Source organism: Festucalex cinctus, chromosome 4 (assembly GCF_051991245.1).
Source record: "Festucalex cinctus isolate MCC-2025b chromosome 4, RoL_Fcin_1.0, whole genome shotgun sequence".
Classification (NCBI taxonomy): Eukaryota; Metazoa; Chordata; class Actinopteri; order Syngnathiformes; family Syngnathidae; genus Festucalex; species Festucalex cinctus.
The window spans coordinates 17186286-17203317 of NC_135414.1; the positions used below are offsets into that span (position 1 = coordinate 17186286).

The 17032-nt window shown below is 38.8% G+C and overlaps 1 long non-coding RNA gene across 2 annotated transcripts in view; it reads left to right on the forward strand.

Annotated features, from left to right (window-relative positions):
• Window positions 1–17032, forward strand: part of LOC144017622 (uncharacterized) — a 200358-nt gene that overhangs the window by 94192 nt on the left and 89134 nt on the right. The window contains exons 4-5 of one of the 2 annotated variants that reach the window (XR_013283221.1): window positions 1637–1694; window positions 1826–1925. The exons of the other annotated variant lie outside the window; for it this stretch is intronic. This is a non-coding gene — a long non-coding RNA (uncharacterized LOC144017622). Of the gene's footprint in view, window positions 1–1636; window positions 1695–1825; window positions 1926–17032 lie in introns of those variants that run through there. 2 annotated transcript variants of the gene reach the window in all.

Below are 17032 nucleotides of genomic sequence, written 5' to 3' on the forward strand. Positions count from 1 at the left end.
GAATCAGGAGCTAAGGGACCATCAACTCACAGTGTCCCAACCCTGCTTTCCCCACACTCAAACCCCTCCTACTGCTGCCTGCTGCACCGCTCCTCTCAAAGGAGTCTTTCAGTATTGTGTTGAGGCCCGGCCCCAGGTCAATAGGAGCCCAGAGATTTAGAGGTGCAGAAAGAGTGGGAACAAATGGTTTGTTTGGTGAGGGCTCTGAAGTAGCCTTAGAACTTCCATCAAACTGAAGGTATCGCTGACTTGGAGCTCTTTAGTCTTCCTGCAGCAGAACTAATGTGAAGGCGACGACAGAGGCGCTGAATCTTACCACTTGAGGTTAGGTAGGGCTGCGCAAACTAAAGTTCATATCATATTTTACTTTTTATTTATTTATTGGGAAACATATTCCTCATCTCTCAACAAAATACCAGGGAATGCCCAGGCTAAATTAAATCCGGTGACACATGCTGTGGCATTTCTAGAAACACAATTAAAATGACCTGAGAGGTGCTGACATTTAAAAGTAACATATATGCACCTATCAGCAGAATTACTGCAGCAAATCCTTATTCGGGAGATAGATGAATCCATCCAGCTTTGCATAAGCATTGGTGATTGAGTGCGTATCCATCATTCTTCTCTGATCCATAACGTCAGGGCGATGCCTTTGCATGTGGTAGGTTGCATCCTTGCGCAAGGGTGTCTTTTGTTTTGTGTCCCATCTGTCCCGAGTGACATTCCGGTATCAATTGTGAGACATCACCCCAGTGCTCCATCTCCAGCTATCTCTGCTGCTGCTGTCGCCTTTGTGTGAGTCTGCGCTGCAGTCCAGGCGGTATAATGTGACTGATGTCCTCTGGGCAATCTGCTGTTGGGACAAGGACGTGCTCGGGTGATCCGGAGAGGCTGATTGGCGCCTGGCGAAAAGGAGAGGACACCGTGACCTCTGAGGCTGTCAGGTGCCAAACCAGACTGTTAATTATGCATCCACACAACCATTGGTGGAACCACCCCTCCTTCTGTCTATGTGGCGACGAGTCATAGAAACTTAAAATTCACTGGCATCACAGGCTCACCGCCCTCTTTGTGTATGTTGCCACATGAATGTGTGAATTTCGGAGCCAACTGCTCTCAGGTTGAGTAATGGTTTGTACCTTGATGAGCATCAGAAGATCCATGGATGGGTTAGAAATTACATTTTAGCACAAATTAAATCTTAGCACTATGTTTGGATATTTTGACAACATACTGAGTTCTGTTTAAGAGCATTTTGACTGATCTTTCATAGATGCATAGAATGTTGTGTTCAATGACAATGATTATGTTTCAATTATATTAATATTCGAGTTAGAATGAAAATACTGGTTTCGGAAAGAACTGGAACAGCCCGTTAAAAGCCCTCTGAGAGTTACTCCCCTATGCATTATAAGGAGATCGACCCCCATCTAAACCGCGACTCATGGACAGTGTCATGACACAAACAGACATCATATCCACTTCTTCTTTTCTACCATCGATAAAATGCTTTATTTTCATGTTACTCGCCACACCAATTAAGTATACTCTGTTACCTACTTGCGCCAAAATGTGTTGTTCCGCTCTGTCCAAGTTTTACCATTTTTGTTTATCTTTGCTTGTGTATTTCCAGTGAGTACTGCCGCGTCAACAAGTACTTCCTGTGCTCAAAAGACCAAGATTCCGAGCAGGTAGAGCATGTGCAGAACACAAACCAATGCCCCATTCAAAGGCGGTAACCCGATAGCCATTTATACCCAAATATAAGACTAGAAAAGGGATAACCCAGGGGTCTTAATATTCAGTTTTTGTTTCCTTTCAGACATATTACAACAGATTTCACCGATCACGTCATTTACTCCCAAGACGTATTATTATAACAAATTTCACCATTCACATCATGTTTTTTTGCATGTCTGTGCATACAAAACCTGAATATTGCCAATATTCGAGTTTATAATGCATTACTGACTGTGTGTAAACATAGTATAAACATCAAAAGAAAAAGTAGAGTCCCTTCTTTCACCAGAAAAAATAAAAGTTTTCTAGTTCTTTCCATTCTTTAGATTTATTTGCAGATAAGCTGGGAGCAACATGGCTGTGGTGACATGGCTCAAGTTGAACATCATAGTGATTTTTCATTAATGTTAGCGTTAGTGTTTAAGCTCCCAGACTGCTAGCATGTCAGTACTTGTTAGCATGGTAGCTAATGATGTCCTATGTTAAGTCTGCACAACAAAGGGGTATGACTGGGAAGTTGGAAAGCTGTCAATTAAAAAAAAAATAAAAATAAAAATACATATCAGTACATGTGTTCTAGGAGTTGAGCTTTCATTTTGGAATATGTTGACCCTCACGATTGAGTCTTTTACTCAAGTTTAATTAAATAACATAATAAAAGCTGTGGCCATTTGAATTATTGTTAGAGACAACAATAAAACACCTTCTAGCTATCTCAGTTTAATGAACAGACAAGATGTTTTCAGACTTTACAGCTTGGTACCATCAAACACTATTTGCAGTCATCAAACGCCGTGAAAACAAATAAAGCAGCTCCAACATTCAGACGAAATATGACTCTTTTTATAGGCTAAACACAATGAACAATTACGTTGTGCTAATCTAAGATCAGGACTTTAGCTGTTTCTTCTTTCTTTAGCTATCATTCAAGATAGAACCTCAGAAAATGTGTACATGAAAGGGGGAACATAAATACAATTAGGCTACATAAATGAAGCAAAGAACCTTGCTTGTCATTGAAATTATTTTGAGACTCATGCAGGAGTGTTCCTCTGTTTTGTGTCCTGAAGTTGCTCTTTCCCAACTTTCACCTCGAACTTATTTCTCCTTGAGACCTCGCAAGCCCAACTCTTTGTGACATCCCCTTGAGAGAGCTTTGCTGATTAAGCTTTGTGACATGGAGATGATTACCTAAGACTACATGTCGTTTACACACTAATTAATTATGTTGCTTTTGAAAGTCACATTGTAATGTATACCTAATTTAATTGATGTATGCAGAGGTGAAAAGAGTCAAATATGCTGGCAAGCATATTCATGATTCATGATTCAGTTTCTTATGTTTTGGGTAATTGTCCTATAGTAATAGGCTATAGACCATTTGGACTTGGGGCATATTTCAAATCATGGAATCTCCGTGCATTTGCACCAGCTAGCCATAAACGTTTTACCCCAACCTTGCACTGAACTATTTTCCATCATACTTTGCATCCTGCACACATGACTCGCAACATCATTAGTGTGTGGGTGACCAAGCAAATATTGATGTTTTTCTCTTTCGAATCTCCTTTCCACCTCCTTTCAAGCTCCTGGTCATGCCCATCTCGCGTCCCTCTTTGAACGGCACTCCTGTATGCTGCTCGGCGGCCTCGTGTTTGTTTTAGCTTCAGATTGTCTGATAGGTAGGCTAATTTTGCAGCTTTATCACTGTATTCCGGCAAATCCAAGTAACTTGTGTGCTGCTAATTTAAATGGAGTGCTCTCCCTCCCTGCTTGTGTGTCTGTGTGCGCAAAACCTATTGTTAGAGGCGCTGCCTGCCAACATCACTTTTTTTAATCGCATAAAAAAACCTTGTTTCGGATAAGCCATGTTTATTGTTCATGCTGACATTGCTTTTATGACAGAATGACTAACGAGTGTGTCACCGCTTGTGTACGTGTGTGTATGGGAAACAAATGGCATGAAAGAAAAAAAAAAAAGTTTTTTGGCAGAATATGTACTTCCTGACGGTGGAAATTATGATTTTAAATTAGGATGCAGCAATGGGCAAACTCAAGGACATCAAGTTCTTTGTTTCCTAACTAAAGTGAGGAATATGCGGAAAGTTTGTTTTTGTTGGTTTAACCGTCTGATCTATCTATCTATCTATCTATCTATCTATCTATCTATCTATCTATCTATCTGTCTGTCTGTCTGTCTGTCTGTCTGTCTGTCTGTCTGTCTGTCTGTCTATATAATATAATGTAATGTAATGTAATGTAATGTAATGTAATGTAATGTAGTCCCAGCAGTGATGCAGTGGACTGGGAATAGATGGCTTAAGATGTTTGAAGGTCAGTTGCAGGATGATGTCATAGTGGAGGATGGTAAACAAGCTCTGGCAATCGAAGTGACCACAAACATCTTTATTTATTCTCCAGTGTGGACCTAAGAGAGTGCCCAGATAACACGTACCATACTCACCATTCAAGATAGAAGTAATCATTTTAAACTACTCTAAACTGTTCTGTGAGTGCAACACAGTTTATTTTAATCAGAAATTTGATCTAAGACTGTCAACCAGTGCGTGCACATGATTTGGTACACGCTGACAATTTTTTTTCCCATCTATTAATCTGTTTTCAGAACTGTTTATACAATATTTAAAAAAAAACAAAAAACGTATTATTATTATTATTATTATTATTATTATTATTATTATTATTACCGGATGTTTTTTTCCCCCTTTCTTCCCACCACGAATAGCGGAGTTCCATTGTACCTCTAAACTTGAACACAATATGTTACTGGTTATTTTTTTGTTATTTTATTATTTTATTTATTTTATTAATATTTTTTATTTTTTACCATTTGACCAGAAATCGGTAACACAATCACCTTAACTTAAAAGATTTTGCAATGTGACTTACTTCATCGATCGCAGCCTATTTTTCTTCTAATTTCACATTCTGGTTTTTCAAACAGTCTTATTGGGGCTGCTCTGTGGCTTGGAAGAAATGCATTCCAAAAACACTCAAAAAGCCAAAAAAATATATTAAATAAAGGGTATTTGAATATGTATTAATTTGCTTCTCATTAAATTGTGATTATGTGAGGTACTTCGAGGTTTTGGGTAGTATGATGATGTGTTGCCCAGAACACTGAACTAAGTCCATAATAAATGCATTTTCATTGTTGTAAATTTATATTCAACACAATGATGGTTTAAAAATAAATTTGCTTTGACAACCAAGTAAGAAAAATCTGCTACTTTTGCCATTATTTGACTTTGAACTTCAAAGATGAAGACCAAGGTAGGAGGCTTTTCGCTTGTGCTCTATGTTAGTGCGGTTGCTCTGTTGCCTCATATTGTTGGTGCAAATTTGCTGTGCGCTGAGAATGCATCGGGAGGGTTCTCAGAAGATTAGAAGGTGACTGCCACCCTTGGAAGGCAGAAATAGCAACAAAAGCACAGTAAGCAACAAAAGCAATGATGGATAGAGTGGGAATATAAAAAAGGGCCCTGGGGATTCCGAAGAAGCTTAATTTGACACATGGGTGCACATAGATTTACCTGTGGTTGGTACATATTTCACATATTGTGTGTGTTATCGCTGCAAAGACACCTGGATTGGATTTTTCAAAATAAGTGTTTGTTTAGTGTTCCTCAGTAACATCATAACTGGCATTGAATTCCCAGTTCCCCAACACATAAACTGTAGTTGCAGTCTGACAGTGATGACGTCTGAGGCCTCACTGGCCGGTTAATATGTTGAAAATGTATTAGATCCTCCCATATCAGGATCTCAAGTGAATAGATAAGAATTGACAGTGGCTTGCATGCTTCACGGGCTGCAGCAAAATGTCCTTTAGTAAAAAAAATAAAAAAATAAATAGAAAAAGAAGGCATCTACTGTAACTTTGTTGAGCAGTCCTGTCTCTTGGTTTGTTTGTTTTCCTGACACTACTTTCAACTAGAAATGAAACGTTTTGTTGTTTGTGTTTTGGCGGCTTGGAAGAAAAAAAAAAAAAAGGGTCTAAAAGTGAAAGTTTTTGAAAAGGACAGTTTGGGGTTTCTGTTTAAAAAATGACTATGAGAATCTGTGAAAACGTAAAACAATATTTTAGGACCATGGAGCTGTGATCCAACTCAAAATAATGAGTTTGATAGCATTTCTCCAGCAAAGTAACTGCACTAAGTACTTAGGATCTGTGAGAAATTATGTACTACAAATCAAATCATAAATCCAGATATAAACTATTGCGCTATCCTTAGAATTTATTTATTTACATATTTTCACTTCTACTTCAGGTCCGCTTAAACATGGACAGTTTGGGCAAACTTGTTGAATAAAGTGTCGATGTATGAGACTGTAGATCATTGCAGACAGGGAAAGTTATTACAGGATCATGGTGCTCTTCATGCCTATTGAATTTGGATCAGAGTTTGTTGGAAGGGAGGGGGTAATTATGTATAATGTTGGAACAAACCCAACTAAATCAGGTACGATTGCTAAACTTGCCAAGCAAAATTAGCAGATTAACAAATTTAACAGATTTGGTCATCAGTACTGCCGTAGTTTTTTACTGCCGGGTTTTTGTTTATGGCTTACGTGTTCAGTAAATGACAAAATTTTACCCTTATTTACTCACGTTCATTTCCTACTATTAAATGTTTAAAAGATGACTTCATATCAATCCTTCATAAAACTGTCCCCGACGAGTTTTACAAGTCTCCCACTAAGTGCTCTCAATGCTGTCTCAATATTGATAAATTGCTTGGGTTAATGTCCCAATGGTCTCGTTTACATTTCAAATGAGTTTGGATAAATAAAGAGCATCCAATTGATTAGATTGTATCATCAGACCTCTTCGGGAACATTTGCTGTATAAAAATACAAAGCGTGTGTTTGGTGGGGTATGAATTTTCAAGATCCACTGTAGACCCAACTACAATACTGGAAAGACGGCTGTCTGTTTCCTTAGCACTGTCAAGGTGCCCTTGAAGAAGGGCCCAGTGACATCAAGTTAATTAAGACTCCCCAGCATGTCTTGGATTTTATTAAATTGCCAACAATTCTGTGCTGCTTGTCAAAGGTCAGCCTATTACTGAAGCAATCACTGATCCACCTGGCCTTACATATAGGTTTCTATTGACTACCACGTGTTCCATTTGCAACAGAAGATAATGGATCCAGTTGTTTTAAAGACCTTGTTAAATTTTGAACAGTTTGTAGATAATTGCTTAAAAAGTGCAAAGACTGACACCTGTGGAGTACTACTGGTAATTTGGATATATATCCTCAGTTTCCTGTTTATTTACTTATTTATTTTTGGGCCGTAGCGAAAAGAAAGCAACATAACCTATTTGGGTGTCTGGCATGTCAGCTCTCCTTGCTACTTAATAACTAGATCACCTCTGTACACATTAGTGGTTATACACCGCAATTGTGAGCTACCAAGTTGTTATTACTAGGTCCACTTCTACCACTCTAGAGTGCAGTTAGCCAGCTACCTAAGCCTGGACCCTTAATATGCATCTTGACTGAATGCCACCATTTAGAGCAGTGGTGTCAAACATAAGGCCCGCGGGCCGGATCAGGCCCGCAAAGGGGTTTAATCCGGCCCGCGAGATGATTTTGTAAAGTTTAAAAAAATAAAATAAATAAATAACATTGTAATGTGGGACTAATTAATCAGCCGGCCACAATCAAAATATATAAAATTTGTAATTTCACAAGCAGTCCTCAGACGAGCAATGCAACGTACGGGGGAATTGTCCTGGATGTCATTTTTTTCACACAACTTAAAGTTATGGTTTGTTTAATTGTTATTATTATTATTTTAAATCATAGACCAACATAAATGTGTTAAATACGACACAAATTCAATTACTGTTAACACAAATTGATATGACAAGGATTAGCGTCCTTATAACGTCATTAAATACGCCAGGCAATGCATTCTGGGAATGCATACAACATATATGCAAAACAGGTCGATTTAACACGTCCGGAACGTATACCGGGAAAGTGTTGCCGCGTTCCATTAGCATTTGTGTTATTCTTCGGAACAACATAATTACACTTGAGTTCTGTAATTTGGGGCTGGTCCACGAAAATCTGCGTATAAATGACGGTAATCGTATATAAGTTATATACCGTTATTTTACCGATGTGGCCCACTTGGTAATATATTTTCTTCCATGCGGCCCCTGAGCTAATATGAGTTTGACACCCCTGATTTAGAGAGTAGCTCAGTGTTGAGATTGAAATTCCCAAATGAGGAGGTGACGAGATGAGCCCTGGAAGGCTGTTAGCTTGTGAGCTAGCTGATGGCTAGTGCCTCTTCTTGCTGTGTGGAATGCATATAATATGCAGCGTTTGGCTCATGATATAACATATGGTGGACAATAAAAGTCTGTGAATGTTCAGAATGAGATTATGATGCTTAACTCATTTGCTCCCAAAAACATATAAAAACTTTCTATTTTTAATATCGCCATGGTCTCTTGTTTTGTTTTTTTTGTAATGTTTTTTTTTATTTTTTATGCTAGAGCATACAGAAGGCTTTGATGCAGCCTCTGACCTGAAGAGGCTGCTTAAAGCACTGGTAGTTCTTACAAAAAATGGCCAGCAGGTAGCAACAGAGTATAAGAGATCAACCAGGGCCATGTTGCAACAAGCTCTTTCGCCCCAGTGTTTTAAACAGGTTTGTGAATAATGATGAAACTTAGATATATTCTAATGCTAATTGCTCCAAAACAGAAAAAAAATACAAAAATACTTTTTTTTTTCTTGATGAAAGAAGAGACTCTAATCATTCTTTTGGTAGGTCTTTTGGTAGCGTCCATGTTTTCTTTGGGCAAAATCAGTCAAATCCAGTATAACAGCTGGGAGCAAATGGGGTTGCTTCAGTGAAAATGACTGGGAGTGAATGAGTTAATATAGAAGAGAACGATTACATGACGTCTTGACGTATTTCCCTCACCAATAGGACTAATAACTAATAAGAAATAAGAAACAAACGTGAATCCATTTGAAAATCAATAGGGTGAAAAGGTGAGGCTCTTCTAATCTGCCACAAGGAAGAAATAGTGCCTAGTTAAAATGCAATTGTGATAAATTTCAAGCTAAACAGTTTGTATTTAATTAAAAAAAAAAAATAGGTACTGTATGTGAACTCATATCTTTCAAAGACACAAAGATTAAATTCTCCATGTACAATCTTAAACATTTGTAACTAGAAGAGCATTTCCTCTAATAGCAAGTTGTAGGAGTGTTATCTGTAAAATGAAAGCGCCAGTAAAACATAAAAATGTCCATAAATACAGAATGTCTTTGTATGTTTCTATATATGCTAGCCCTTATGAATTAAAGATGTTTCACAAGTGCACACAGTGGTGCATCACCACATTCACTTGATAACATATTTTTGCTGGTAATGAAATAGTCCAACATTGTGTAGCCATGCATTGTAAAAGGCGTTAGTACCCCATCACTGTCTTACATTCAAGATAGACCACTCTGCTCCTGTGTTTTAATGTGTTTCCACTAGTGCTGCCAGACAACGTCACCGGTGGAGACAAAAATAACGCAGATAATCAGATTCAAATATTTATCCTCGAGGGACATAGGAGGAAATGCGGCAGGGCTCCCTGCCACCACAGGAGTCGTGACGTTAGCACTTCCATCTCTCCAACAAGTGACTGAGCTAAATCCGTCATGTCCTTTGCATGTTTGTCTCATGCATTTGAAAAAAAATAAAATAAAAGAAAGAAGCTTTCCAGACAGATACGTTTACCTTCAAGTTATGTTTCTAAATGAGAACATAATAGCTCAGAAACACTTTGCCCTATAGTAGAATATATAGGCTACAAGGTTGTTCTCAAGGACAAGTGAACGTCACATTGTTTGCTGTTGCTCTTTTTTGCCTCACTCTCTCGATCTTGCTCTCAAACACACAAGCACACACTTTTCCTCCAAATCCAGGCCACTCTCCTTGTATGTGTGTGGAGATTGAGCTACTCATCAGAGCCTGTTAATTACATCGTTCTCTAAAGGGATGACAAGTTAAGCTTCTCTCTTTCCTGCCTGGGTCTGAGGCATGGACGCATTTCTAAAATAATCCCAGTGATCCATAAAGTGGACAGACACATCCCACAGTCTCATCAACGATTCCAGCTCAGTAACTATCTCAGTTAACTGTCAGCTTGTACACAAAAATAACTTATCTCTACACGGCTTTTCACCTCACTTTTCCATCGCTTTGCTCTGTTACAGCGAGAACAATGAGAAAATTGCAATCTGTCAGTTACAGACACAAAAGAGATATTAGCATCTTGTAGGAGCCTGATGGATTTTTTTTCTCCATCATTCAGACATATCCCCTCCGTGATTGTAGTAAAGCCTGCATGATATTGTCTATACATGACTGAACAGGGAGCATAGTCAATGCGACTGTGTGTATTCTCATCCCACAAGAATGCAAATTGAGTTATACTGATTTGCACCTGGCTGAATCCCAGTCTACACCAATGGGGCTTTAAAAGTAGCTCGTATTTGTGGGCTCATTTGCAGGTCAATTACACTGTCCCGGCTGGGTTTCACTGCACAGTGAAAATTCGATCTTTGGCCTAACTTGTGTTCACCTCCCCAAGGACAGGTGGCGATATGCTCCCTTTCAGTGCGACACGTTCTTCATCAGTTGATCTAGAGTATTACTAGGGATGGGCGAGTACCAATACCGATATTTATGTTTGTGGTCGTAAAATGCCAAAATGTTGAAAAGCTGTACCTCTTGCTTGGGCAACAATTTAGACATTTACCGCTAGTTTGTGGTCATGGTTGTATTCAAGGGCAGAATAGGATCCTTAAGTGTGGAAATGAGTGTTTTTGTTCCATCAATGGACAGATGTTGAAATACTGAAATTATTTCCTCTCTCGTAGCATAAACTTTGCCGGTTTAAAAATGGAGACACTATGATATATCCAATAACATGGACTACCTGATTCCTCTTCTGTTGTCTATCTAATAACAGTTGCCTTCCGGAACAATATCTGCTGCAGCAACAGGATTGAATGATTTTCATTCAAACATTAAACAGGAACTGTTTTAGTCTTTGTGTTCCTCCAACTTTTATAGAGTTGATCACAATCTGATCATAGTGTGGTTTCCATTCATGTAATGCAATCATAAAATTGTCTCCGTCTTCCTTATCAGCATTCCATCACGGTAGTAAAGTTCACTTCCTCCCATTTTTTAAAGGACAAATGAAGCATCTGCTTACTTTAACCTTTCACCAAAAGCTTTTAATGAGTGCCTTTATTTGTCAGCATATGGTTTGGTTTGTGTAAAATCTTCTCTGCATGTGTGTAATGTTTGTGGATGTATAGTTGGGTTGCAAATGAAAGGGAAAAACACCACATGGGCTAAAAGACCCTGCCAGAAACACTTCAGTGGAATAGATTTGACAAGCCCTGAAGAAATATATGAGAGGACTCTAATATTTATTTAATGTTGATCAACACACATCGCCAAACTCCCATGGGTGTTTTGTTGCGTCACGATCTGGCAATTGCAACACTTGTAATCTAATTAATTAATTACATTATCTTCATGCATGTCAAACATCTAATTGTTTGTGCTGTTTGTGATATGTTACATTTTTATTCATTAAAGAATTGTGTCCACCTGCATAAAAAACATATCATAATGATATTTTTATTCTGCTTCTATCAAAGAAACCTCAATTGGCCGCAGTTACAGCCTTCCGGAAGTGGGTTTTCAAAACACTTTGTTTACAGCCTCACCCCCAACGGCGTGCCACCGAGCTGGAAAATCACTGACAAATTAGTCAGCGACTCACACCTCCACAACTGGTCCATGATCCTCACACGCTTACCAACTAGTGGCAATTAAAAAAAACAAAAAACAAAACTGTAACCATTATCAGGATACAACCTTTTCAGGAACCACATCTAATTTTATTGAACCACAACTACTGTATAGTATAATAATACACAGAGAGGAAACGGGCAAGGGAAAAAGTGAGGTTGTGGTATTTCACACAAGGAAGCGATAGACTTCTTTCTTTATTTTTTTTTATTTTATTTTATTTTTTTGAGAGAGTCACAAAGTCCATTGAACTTGTGACGGCAACCAAATGTTTGTGTAGCATTTCAGTTAGCACCTCAGAAGTCCGTGTTCCTTTGCTGTTTCATACTTGTTTACATTTTTCAATGTCCCTGGTGTTTTCCATATACACTTGAACAAAGCTGTTAGTTGTTGAGTTCAGAAATAACAAAACCAAGACTATAATATATCGGTCCTCTTGCAGTAAGGACTCCTCTGTCTGTTTTCAGTTTAAAGGATGAGTACACGACACTGTTTTAAATCTTTTTTTTTTTTTTTTTTTCCCCCTCAACTAGGAAGTTCTTTATTGGAATTGACTGGTGTGTTTCTGAAGTTCTGTTTTGATCATTATGATGCTATAACCAAATCCAGACACTCAAACAGATTACAGACACAAGAAAGTATAAGGAAGAATTATTACTTTTAGGTTTTACTGACATAAATGATGATGTTCTCACCACACTTCTACCATCAGGGGTCCAGTTTTAAGGCCTTGGCTGACAACCGAACATTCTCTTGCTGCTTGAACGGTAGCAGGTGCACTATGCTACCCATGCCATGGCACAAATGTTTTGTAATAGAGGCAATATGATTGTTATGTTCTGAGGTTGGATCCCAAAAGCGCAGACACAAATAAGATTTTAACTCTTTATTCGCATAACATCGAGAGGCATAAAACAAACTTGACTAGACGAGAAACAACGAGAATGCATCGGGAATCACGAGACGCTAAGCTAACTTGGGCTCCGGAGATGCACAGAGGAACAGCGGTAATAATCCGATGAACACACATTTCCCGGTTTGGCTTAAATAGACAGCCGATCGGATTGGCTGTGGCTAGATATGTGGTTAACAGGACTGACATGGCATTATCTGATTGGCTGTTGACCACGTAAAGGGATTAAAGATTCTTGACATCACATAGCGTTTTTCCAGTTGAAATCAGATGATGGTTAAATCAGTTCAAAACAGACACTTGACCTCACGGTCATGACCCAAATATAACCCTTGCATGACCCAAACTTAACCCTGGCATGACCCAGTCATGACAATTAAGATGAAATCAACAAGTCACTAATGAATGGATAGAATCAACAAAAAGATTGCATTACTGACTTAATTACAGGAAAATCTTTCATATTCCATCACAACTATATACATTTTAACGTGCCCCTTCAAAGTTTGTCAGCAGCCGTAATTTGTAAATGTATGTGGAACAACCTGCCTTATCTTTGTCAAGTCAAGTCAAGTTTATTTATATAGCCCTTCTGTCCACTCTAGTGGATTCTCTATGGCCCAGTAAATACCAATAGCTTCTGGTTGATGTTAACTGGTGTGGGGAAGATGAATGCCCTCCTCTAAATGCTTCAACCTCACTGCTTCTTGGCCTATTAGTCATGTAAACAACACTGGCTTATTAATGGTAAAAGCTTTCCCTAATGATCCACACCTCACATGAGCCTGAATATCAAGTCAGGATGTAAAGAGCAGCCATAGATCATCATAATAAATGATGGGAAGCTGGCAAAATGCTTCGGGAGGGGACCTGTCCTGATTCATATTCACTCTGTTTCCCGGTCTGATTCATATGCTGTTTGCCTCCAATATATCAAGGCTGTATGATACGTCCATTAAACCGACACTTCTCTGGAGCATATTTATCAGACACTTTTATATTTTTGAGATGACAGTTTTCCTAAAAGTCAACAGCAAGGATATACACGACAGTGAAGTTTGTACTATGATCCAAAGATGAAGTCACAGTTGGAGTTTCATCCGAAGATGTTTTTTATCCTGAAGGCAACTCCGGTGGGAATTCAAGTAATTTGCAAATCTAATCAAATGTGTTCAAAAGACTCTGTATGTGTCTCTTAACGGGTGTTCTGATATCTGGCTGACATGATCGGTCCCCTGAGAGAACCCACGGAAGCCCTGTTGTTTTGATCAAGCAGGATGGTTCAGAAGAAAATTGGCATAACTGTGAATTTGTTCTCGTCAAATGTTGAGCATTCAAAAAACCAGCCAGTTGTAAATAAACACGTTCACATCAGCCGGCTGTGGCATGCTAACTAGCTGCGCCACCCCGTTGCCCCTAATGGGGTGTGATTATTTTTATGGTGGCGCTGAACGCTCCATGACAACAATAATTCCGTAATGAATCAGAATTGTACCTCTAATTTTGCTCTAATTGCAGTCACTTGTGTGCCAGAGCCGCAAGCATGTTGTTTTTAATATGTGCAGTCATTGTAAAGCAACAACCTGTTCACATTACGTCAAACAGATACAGAAAGTGCTTGAGGGGAAACTGGTTGAAAGGTCACGAAGAGGGAGGGGTGGCCATCAATTGGAGACATTATCCTGGCTGCAGGTGGACCTGTACTCCGTTCCACTTTAATTCGCTCATTAGCTCACATGGTTGGATGGAGAGGAAAATGAATGGGTGAGTTCACTGTCTATTTTTGCTTACTGCACGACACGCAATGGTGACGAACACGCAGTGGACATCACCCAAGACATCACTGAGTAGTTCCACGTAATGCATGTGTGACAGAAGACTTGATTGACTGCCACCCAGGGAGCGGCAGGCACGATGACAAGATGACATTCAGGGATTATCGCTGGATATGTTGCTTTTTTTTCTCCTCCATGCCCTCCAATATAAGCATTGGAAGCAGCACAGGCTGAACTTTGTTTTGAAAGACTACAAAGCAATTTGTGACTCGACTGAAAAGGAGGGGCGGTGGTGACATATTGTTGGGCGGAGTATTGTGTAAAAGGATTCAAAACATTACTTCAAGTTGTTGTTGTGGACATGTTTTTCCTATGAATAGTCTAATCAAGTAGAAACATGTCCGTAGTGAGCTCTTATTCTGTTTAGACTGTAACGGAATGCCCATTCTAAAATAGAGCATGGCTTGAGTAAAGAACAAATGAAAAAATGTAGTCACAAGGAGGAAACTAAGCAATGTTACATTGTTATGCAGAACAGCAAATGTTCATTCTGCCAAAATCAAATGGATGCAAATTACATAAAGTGAACATGAAGCAAAGGACAAAAACTGCTCTCAAATCCATCGCTTGCACTGCAGACTTTTGATATGCCTCAAATTAGCTGCATGTGTGTTTGTCTGTTATTTATGATTGACCTTCAGCACCTGTCACATTTTTTCTTATTTCCTCATTTGACGAGTTCTGTTACCAGCTAGAAGCATTTGAGAAACTTTTACCTTTCCGCAGAAGAACGCTTCATCTTTTCCATTGTACTATTTAAGAGAAAAAGATACAAATTCAACCTAAAACTATCCCCCCAGTTAATTGTTTAACAGCAAGATGGTAACAACAACAGTTTCTACAGGCTGTAAAATGTAATACAGCACAAGCACACAAACGAAGCTAAACATCATAAAACGATCGCAGAAAGGAGAGTCACCGACGAACATCTGCAAAACTTGGGCTTCAGTCGTACAGCATCTTATTTATTTTTTATTGTCATTTTAATGTATTTTAGATTTTTTTTAATGCAAATTATTTTGATATAAATATTGACTTTAATGGGAACATTCGACGAAAGTCGAAATTCGGGTTACATTGCTAGAATCCCACGACCATTAATGTTTACATACAAATAAATGCACTTAGAAAAAAATATTAGACTCAAACAAATATTGTAGATTTTTGTTGCCGTCACTGGCAAAGTGACATGATATCATCTTTAATAATTCAGCTGGTTCCACCTCCAATCTACTTTGTTTAGCTTCTATTCTAAATCCTGTGAAACCTCCCAGGCGTATTTTGTGTTGTTTATATGTTATATACAATGTCTACATTCAATGTTTTTACATGTTGTATATGCTGTTTGCTGTTTAAAGTCCGACACTCCCGACAAAGTGCCCGCCTCTCTCGACCAGTTAACATTAATCAAAAGCTGTCCAGAAAATACTGCTGCGCCCAACGACCTGCACTGTAACTGTGAGTCCCCTCGACACCCATCCAGGAGGGGCAATTTTCCTCAGGGCACTGATCAAATAACCCAGTCTCGCACATTGTGCATTACTCATGACCAGACAGTTGCCGGAGGAGTGGTCAAGATTATTGCGTTATTGGTAGCCAGGAGGTGTCATCTGAGATGCAGCAAAAGCTTTAAAAGCATGGTGTCTCAGATTTCCAAAAGTAAAAGTAGTGTCTGAGCTGACACCAAGCTAAAGTGCCTTTGCTAACCTTGGCAGTGGCAATTGGAAATAGCTTCTTCCTTAATTTTTTCATAGTTTCTATGGAAAATGTGTATATCTTCAATTTTAACATTTTAAAACATTTTTATTTTATATCAGCTTTTTGAAGCACACAAATTATGAAGAATATTAATATTGATTTAATTGGATTTAATACTTAATGTATTTATTTATTTACTTTTGCAATGTTGCTCAAAAAATTGTGTCAAAGCTTATAACATGAAACAATTGACTATGTAACTGACTGACATGTTAAATGACATTAGTGTTTAAGAAAGACACATTTGTTCACAGAAAGTGGTCTCTGTTAAGAAGACACCAGTTTTAATATTGTGTTTTAGTAATGGTACAAAAAGAAACTATTTTCTCACTGAAAAAACATCAGTTTTTGTCTTGAGTAGTTTTATCATAGATTATCGTGGATTTATTACCTGACCAATATATCGCTAATCGCAGTATCGTCATATTGTGAGATAATTGTTACCGTATTGTGAGGTACCCAGAGGTTCCCACCTCTACGCTCTAAGGGCAAATAGTAGCTGACAGTTGTTCTGGTGTGAGGACCTGTGGGCTTAAGCTGCTGCTGTTGGTGGCCTCTCCATTGTGCTGCTGTTAACAATGCCCCTGAAAGACACTGGTTGATGCTCTGAGCTTGCGCTGTTGTTGTTTAAACTGCAGGCAGAGCAACATGCATTATCAACAAAAGAGCTAGGTCAGAGCATGCTGTGTTTGATGTCTTTGTGGATCGTGATCAGTGCTACAGTTTCAGGAAGAAAACGTCCACAACGCTGTGTATCAAGTCCGAGCCCGCCAATCACATGATACCCTGGGCCAGGTGTGCTAAAGCGCCTTTAATCCCATACACAAACTCCCGCTGCAGGATAACAGGGGAATCCCAAAGCTTAAAAGGAGCAATGTTGTCGACTGCAAGGTGGCCAGATCTGAT